Source organism: Pelobates fuscus, chromosome 3 (genome assembly GCF_036172605.1).
Source record: "Pelobates fuscus isolate aPelFus1 chromosome 3, aPelFus1.pri, whole genome shotgun sequence".
In the NCBI taxonomy this organism is placed as follows: Eukaryota; Metazoa; Chordata; class Amphibia; order Anura; family Pelobatidae; genus Pelobates; species Pelobates fuscus.
The window spans coordinates 379,179,838-379,186,748 of NC_086319.1; positions in this window are offsets into that span (position 1 = coordinate 379,179,838).

Consider the following 6,911-nt stretch of genomic DNA (forward strand, 5'->3'; position numbering starts at 1 on the left):
TGGCCGCTCACACATTCCCCATAATGAGGAAACTCAACTCACAATGCTGGGCGACAGGTGGGAGCACGTGACAGGCCAGAAAGGCGCCAACTGCACGAGGCCGCTGGCTGTGATTGGAGGAACTTGCTATCGGCGGGAGAAGCTGCGATTGCGCGGGCTACCAGGGCGGTGCGCTGATTGGCTCAAGGAACCGTGACTCTTTTTAACCGAAGCGGCGGGAAAAGTCTGGCGTTCTGTATTGCTGCAATACGATTGGCTAGTCAGAATGGGCGTGGCTTTGGGAAGGGTGAGGCTGTTTTCGGCAAAATGGCGGCCAATAAAAATAAGGTTTAATGGGGTGTCAATGTTCACACCTCCTGAATCACCCTCACACACCCATTAAAATAAAAGAGCCCCTGTTTTCACATGTTTAATCACATTAATCTGTCCATTATGAGCCAAAAGCCTGGACATTGTATGGCTGCTATTACAGGGGGATATAATTAGAGACAAAATATAATATAATACCTGATATTGTGAAACCTAGACAAAAAATAATTGTCAATATACATTGTATCATATTATAATCAGGTTAATGTGAGCTACAATTACAATTAGTTAAGTGTTTGTGCATAGCAAGACTCCTTAAAGGACCACTCTAGGCACCCAGACCACTTCAGCTTAATGAAGTGGTCTGGGTGCCAGGTCCAGCTAGCTTTTACCCTTTTTTTTTTTTTATAAACATAGCAGTTTCAGAGAAACTGCTATGTTTATACTGAGGGTTAAGCCAACCTCCAGAGCCTCTAGTGGCTGTCTCATTGACAGCCGCTAGAGGCGCTTGCGTGCTTCTCACTGTGAAAATCACAGTGAGAGCACGCAAGCGTCCATAGGAAAGCATTATGAATGCTTTCCTATGCGACCGGCTGAATGCGAGCGCGGCTCCTGCCGCGCATGCGCATTCAGCCGATGACGTCGCGAGGAAGAAGAGGAGGAGATGGAAAGCTCCCCGCCCGGCGCTGGAGAAAGAGGTAAGTTTAACCCCTTCCTCCCCCCAGAGCCCGTCGGGAGTGGGTCCCTGAGGGTGGGGGCACCCTCAGGGCACTCTAGTGCCAGGAAAACGAGTATGTTTTCCTGGCACTAGAGTGGTCCTTTAATGTTATCTCACATATATATTCTTATTATAGCCAAATTTACCACCCTAACTCCTCCCACAGTTTTTACACTACATAGACAGTAATATACCAAAACGTGCGGATTGTTCCCGATTGGATTGCTATTACTTTGTGGACCGTTTCGCCGAATGGTTCACGGAATATCGTCGTTCTTGTGGCGAATTTGTCCCATAGGAATTAATGGCAAAATGTTCAAAACTACAGTGGGAGCTGGCAAAAGCAGAAAAATCAGGACATGATTTCTAAACTGCCACCACTCCCTCATTTTCAAGCCCACCCAGTGGCGTACTAAGGGGGGGGGCGGAGGGGGCGGTCCGCCCTGGGTGCCACAAGGGTGGGGGGTGCCATGACCCTGGTCTGGGAGCTGGAGGGGGCTGTATTGTGGTGGAATCTCGGTAAAAATAAATTTAGTAGGCCGAGATTACCACGTGGCATGTGTACGTGCATATGCTGACGTATCGATCAGTTGGTTGCACGAGGCAAGATACGATCAGTAGTGTACGGAGCATGTGCAAGAATACAGGATGTAGTATTCCCCTCCTCCATTGTGCTGGACAGGCCATGCGGTCAAGCAGGAAGTTCATTCTTATTTGTATTGATTGGTCAAGAGAATGTGCGGGTGGAGCTTAATATGGGAGGAGTTATGTACCTATATAAGGAGCCTGCACTATTGTCCGGGGCTCAGAACTTGCTGTATTTTGGTGACATTAGTCCCTCTGAGTCCCGATCGGTGATCCAATAAAGAATCTCTTCCTTCCTGAAGAAACCTGTGTCCATCTCTCTGTGCTTTGCTTCCGTCAGTTTCTCCGGTATCATTTGGTGCGTTGGCCGGGAAGCTCATCGTTCAACGGTAGCTGAGAGGCAGAGGCGTGAGACGGTCTATCTTTGCCCACGTTCTCTACGGCTGCACCCCTGAACTTCTGCGTGGACCTCCCTTCGTCTCGGCGCCACTGGTCTGTTGTCCAGGAGATCATCGGCCTCTACGTAAGAAGTGCTGGGGTGTCCCCGTCGATGAGTGTGAACTCAGGTTCAGGAACGAGGAGGTAAGACAACTGCTGTTTTAGACGGCAGACCCACTAGGGGTATACCGATTGTGCGGTAGGCCCATAAGGGGTTATTTGTGTATGGAATCTGCCCCCTCTGTCGGAGGGAAGGAGCGAAGGCGCACCGCTCAATCGAACGCTCTTTAGTCAGACCGTTTGATTTGGTTAGTCAGGCGGGGTCCTGTGTAAATAGCCCTAGCCGGACACAAGCCGGTCTTGTCTAGACTAGCGTTCTAGGGTGTATATTACGTTCGCTAGGTCGGAGGGACCGGGAGACTAAGCGGCGCCTGTGTAAATTCGGTTCGCTAGCTCTCAACCTATCTTGGCTAAGTGGGAAGGCGTGTAAATTTGGAACCCACTAGATTTTTGATAGTAATCGACTAAGAGGCGTCTGTGTAAATTCGGTCCTCTAGCTCGCTATATGTGGTGCTTGGGCAGTGTGGCTAACCAAAACGGGTGTACATAGTTTTAGGTAGTCCATTCAAGGTACTGGCCAATAGTTTAGTTGGGAATTGTAAATGTGTTAAAGATTGTTTAGTAAAGTGTATATCTTGTTAGATAGCGCGAGCTCAGCCGTCTAGCGAGAGTGTTAATAGTGTGTTGCTGTATCATAGTGCACGGTACCATAACCCTGTATATTTACTGACACTGTATATAAGTACTAATCACTGTCGTCTATTGCATGTTTAACACCATAACCACTAATAATTGTATTGTGACCTTAAATTGTGCTTTGACCTATGCTAACCGTACTGTAACCGCTATTTGTAAAAGACGATGTTACTGGGGTGTGTTATAGACGGGTAATTCATATATAGAGAATTATAGCGTGGGTGACCAAAGGGCATAATATTGATTATCTAGTGACTGGTGTAACAGCTGTGTGTGTATGGGAATTCCCTGAGTGTTTATTGTGTTATTGTGTACGTTTCACTTGGTAACCGTACCACGTGGTGCTGTTGCCAGAGGAAACGGGTGTGACTGTTGAAAAGTACGCGTGCATAGTATTCGTTGTCAACGACGTTCCATTGATAAGTATGGGCGCGTCGCAGTCAACGATTCCGGATCCCTTAGGTTGTATGGTGAAGAATTTTAAAAAGGGATTCAAAACATGTGATTTTGGGGTTAAAATGTCTCCTGTACGTTTGGTCACTTTGTGTACTAGGGAGTGGCCTACTTTGGTTGCGGCATGGCCGCCACGTGGCAGTTTGGATCCAACTCTGGTACAGCGCTTACACGTGGCTGTATCAGGTAGGCCTGAACTTTACGGGCAGTTTCCTTATATTGATTGTTGGAGACAGGCCGTAAATGACTCGCCAAAATGGAATCAGACATGCCACGAGGAGCAATGTCGCCTCATGGTGGCTAGGACTTGTTTGTCCACTAGGACTGGCGTTAGGCCCATTTTGGACACGCCCCCTGAGTCCGAGATCCCTTTGCCGCCCCCTTACTTTCCTTTAAGAGGAAGTGACGCGAATGCAGGAAGTCCTGCACCCCTTCCCCCATTGCCCCCATCCACTTCCGCTTCCTCCTCCAGTACAGAATCCACCCCCTCTCGTACTAAATCTCCCCTTCCGGAACCAGAACCAACCCCCATTAGATCTGAATATCCTGATTTGGCGCCACTTCAGACTTCCGGTCAAGCTTCTTCTAGCTCGGCCCGAAGTGTTCTATTTACTAACTTTTCCCAAAACCAAGCTCCCACATCCTCATGCTTTATTACCCCCCGACCGGAACCTCTAACTGACGCCCCTCTACGTAGCCCCATACTAACCCGACAACTGACCGGTACCCAACAATTAAAACATTATCAGATGCCTCTTCGTCTGAATCCCGGGTCAGCCTATATCGATGCCGCAGGTCAAATGGCACATGCTGACCCAGTCTTCGTATATGTCCCGTTCACGACTACCGATCTCTTGAATTGGAAGACCCACAATTCCTCGTATACTGAGAAACCACAAGCTATGACTGATCTGTTCACCTCGATAGTTCAGACACATAACCCGACATGGGCTGATTGCCAGCAGTTATTAATGACTTTGTTTAACAATGAGGAAAGGACAAGGATTAATCAAGCGGCCATTAAAGCGCTAGAGGATAGAGCCCGTGCTTTGAATCAAGCCAATCCAGCAGCATGGGCCGCAACACATTATCCTAACACCGATCCCGACTGGAATGTAAATGGTGCTGATATGGTTCAACTTAGAGCCTATAGAGACGCTATAATTGCTGGCATGAAAGCCGGAGGAAAGAAAGCCATTAATATGTCGAAGACAGTTGAGGTGATTCAGAAAAGTGATGAAGCGCCCAGTGTCTTTTATGACCGATTATTGGAGGCATACCGCTTGTATACCCCCTTTAATCCGGAAGACGCAGATAATTCCCGAATGGTGAACTCCGCCTTTGTCAGCCAGGCTTACGGAGATATTAAGCGCAAGCTACAGAAGCTAGAAGGGTTTGCAGGTATGTCTATCACCCAACTAATGGAGGTAGCGAATAAAGTGTATATGAATAGGGAAACAGAAAGTAAGAAAGAAGAAGAGCGCAAGATGCGTAAAAAGGCAGATATGTTAGCGGTAGCGATCGCAGGCGTAGATAGACGGGGCCTAGATAGAGGCGATAGTAGATGGAATAGGGAGCCTTTGAGTAGGAATCAGTGCGCGTATTGCAAGGAAGAAGGGCATTGGAGGAACGAGTGTCCACAAAGAGAGCAGTACGAGAGAGACCAACCCAGGGCAGGTTACGGAAACTTTAGAGGCAGAGCGAGAGGGAGAGGAGGCCCCGGAGGGAGTAATGGTAATAGAGGGAGCAATGGGAACAGAGGAAGTGTTAGGGAAGATAGGTATTTTCCAGCAGCACAAAGGTCCCGCGATAGAGAAGGTAGGGACTTTGTGGGATTGGCTGACACGGTCATGGAGGACTATTGATACCGACCGGGCTCCATCCCCCTTGGTCGAGCGGAGCCTATGGTCGATGTATCAATAGGGGGAAAAAGGAGTGCGTTCATGATCGACACTGGTGCTGAACATTCAGTGGTGACTAATCTAGTTGCTCCTCCATCTGGAAGGACTATTACTGTAATAGGAGCAACTGGAAGAAGTGCTGAAAAAACGGTTCTTAAAAGTCGACTCTGTACATTGGGAGGCCACGTAGTAAAACATCAATTCCTTTATATGCCTGAATGTCCAATCCAATTGCTGGGACGTGATATGCTATCTAAGTTACAAGCGCAGATTACGTTCCTACCAAATGGAACAACATCCTTAAAGTTTAATGGACCTTCAGGTATTATGACATTATCCGTACCAAAGGAAGAAGAGTGGCGACTTTATACAGCGTTGACTAGCCAAAACCCTAGGAGTGATGAATCCTTATTCAACATACCAGGAGTTTGGGCAGAGAACAACCCACCAGGACTGGCCCGCAATATTCCACCTATTAAAATCGAACTAAAACTTGGGGTTTATCCAGTGAGCCTAAGACAATATCACATCCCGCAGAAGGCTAAGAAGAACATCCAATCTTATCTGGATAAGTTCATACGGTATGGTATCCTAAAATTCTGTACTTCCCCCTGGAACACCCCATTGTTGCCTGTTCAAAAGCCCGGTACAGATGAGTATCGACCTGTGCAGGACTTGAGAGCAGTCAATGATGCGGTTGTTAGTATACATCCAGTTGTACCCAATCCATATAACCTGCTTGCTTTAATTCCGGGCGGGGCTACTTACTTTACAGTCTTAGACCTCAAAGATGCCTTCTTTTGCCTCCGAATTGCCGCAGAAAGTCAATGTATCTTTGCTTTCCAATGGGAAAACGCTGTAACGGGCTCAAAACGCCAAATGACCTGGACAAGACTGCTCCAAGGGTTTAAAAATTCACCTACCCTATTTGGTTCAGCTCTAAGTCAAGATCTACTGGATTTCGAGTCCATCCCAGGAGAGTGTGTACTGTTACAATATGTAGATGACTTGTTGATAGCAGCAGTTACAAAGGAAATATGTCAGCAAGCAACGCACGATCTACTACACATTCTCTGGAAGGCAGGATACAAGGTGTCTAGAAAGAAGGCTCAGTTGTGTCTGCCAACTGTCAAATATCTGGGATTCCATATCTCTGAAGGTCAAAGAATTATGGGGCCAGAGAGAAAAGAAGCTGTGTGCCAAATACCGATACCCAAGAATAGAAGACAAGTGCGAGAATTCTTGGGGGCAGCAGGCTTCTGTAGGATATGGATTCCCAGCTACGCGATACTGGCAAAACCTCTGTATGCAGCTTTCAAAGGTACAGAGCACGACCCCTTCTTATGGACTCAGGAACAGCAAACGGCATTTGAAGATGTGAAGAAGGCTTTGATGAGTGCCCCAGCATTAGGTCTACCTGATCACACACGACCATTCTACCTGTATGTACATGAGCAAAGAAGAATGGCTGTGGGAGTATTGACACAGTACTTGGGATCATGGCAAAGACCTGTTGCCTACATGTCTAAGCAACTGGATGCAGTGGCCAGCGGACTTCCACCTTGTCTAAGAGCCGTAGCTGCAGCCGCCCTGCTGGTAGCTGAAGCCGATAAACTCACTCTAGGTCAAGAACTTTATGTACAAGTCCCACATGCAGTACAGACGTTGTTGGATTACAAAGGAAATCATTGGTTTAGTAATAGCCGTATGACCAAGTATCAAGCAATGTTGTGTGAAAACCCAAGAGTGCA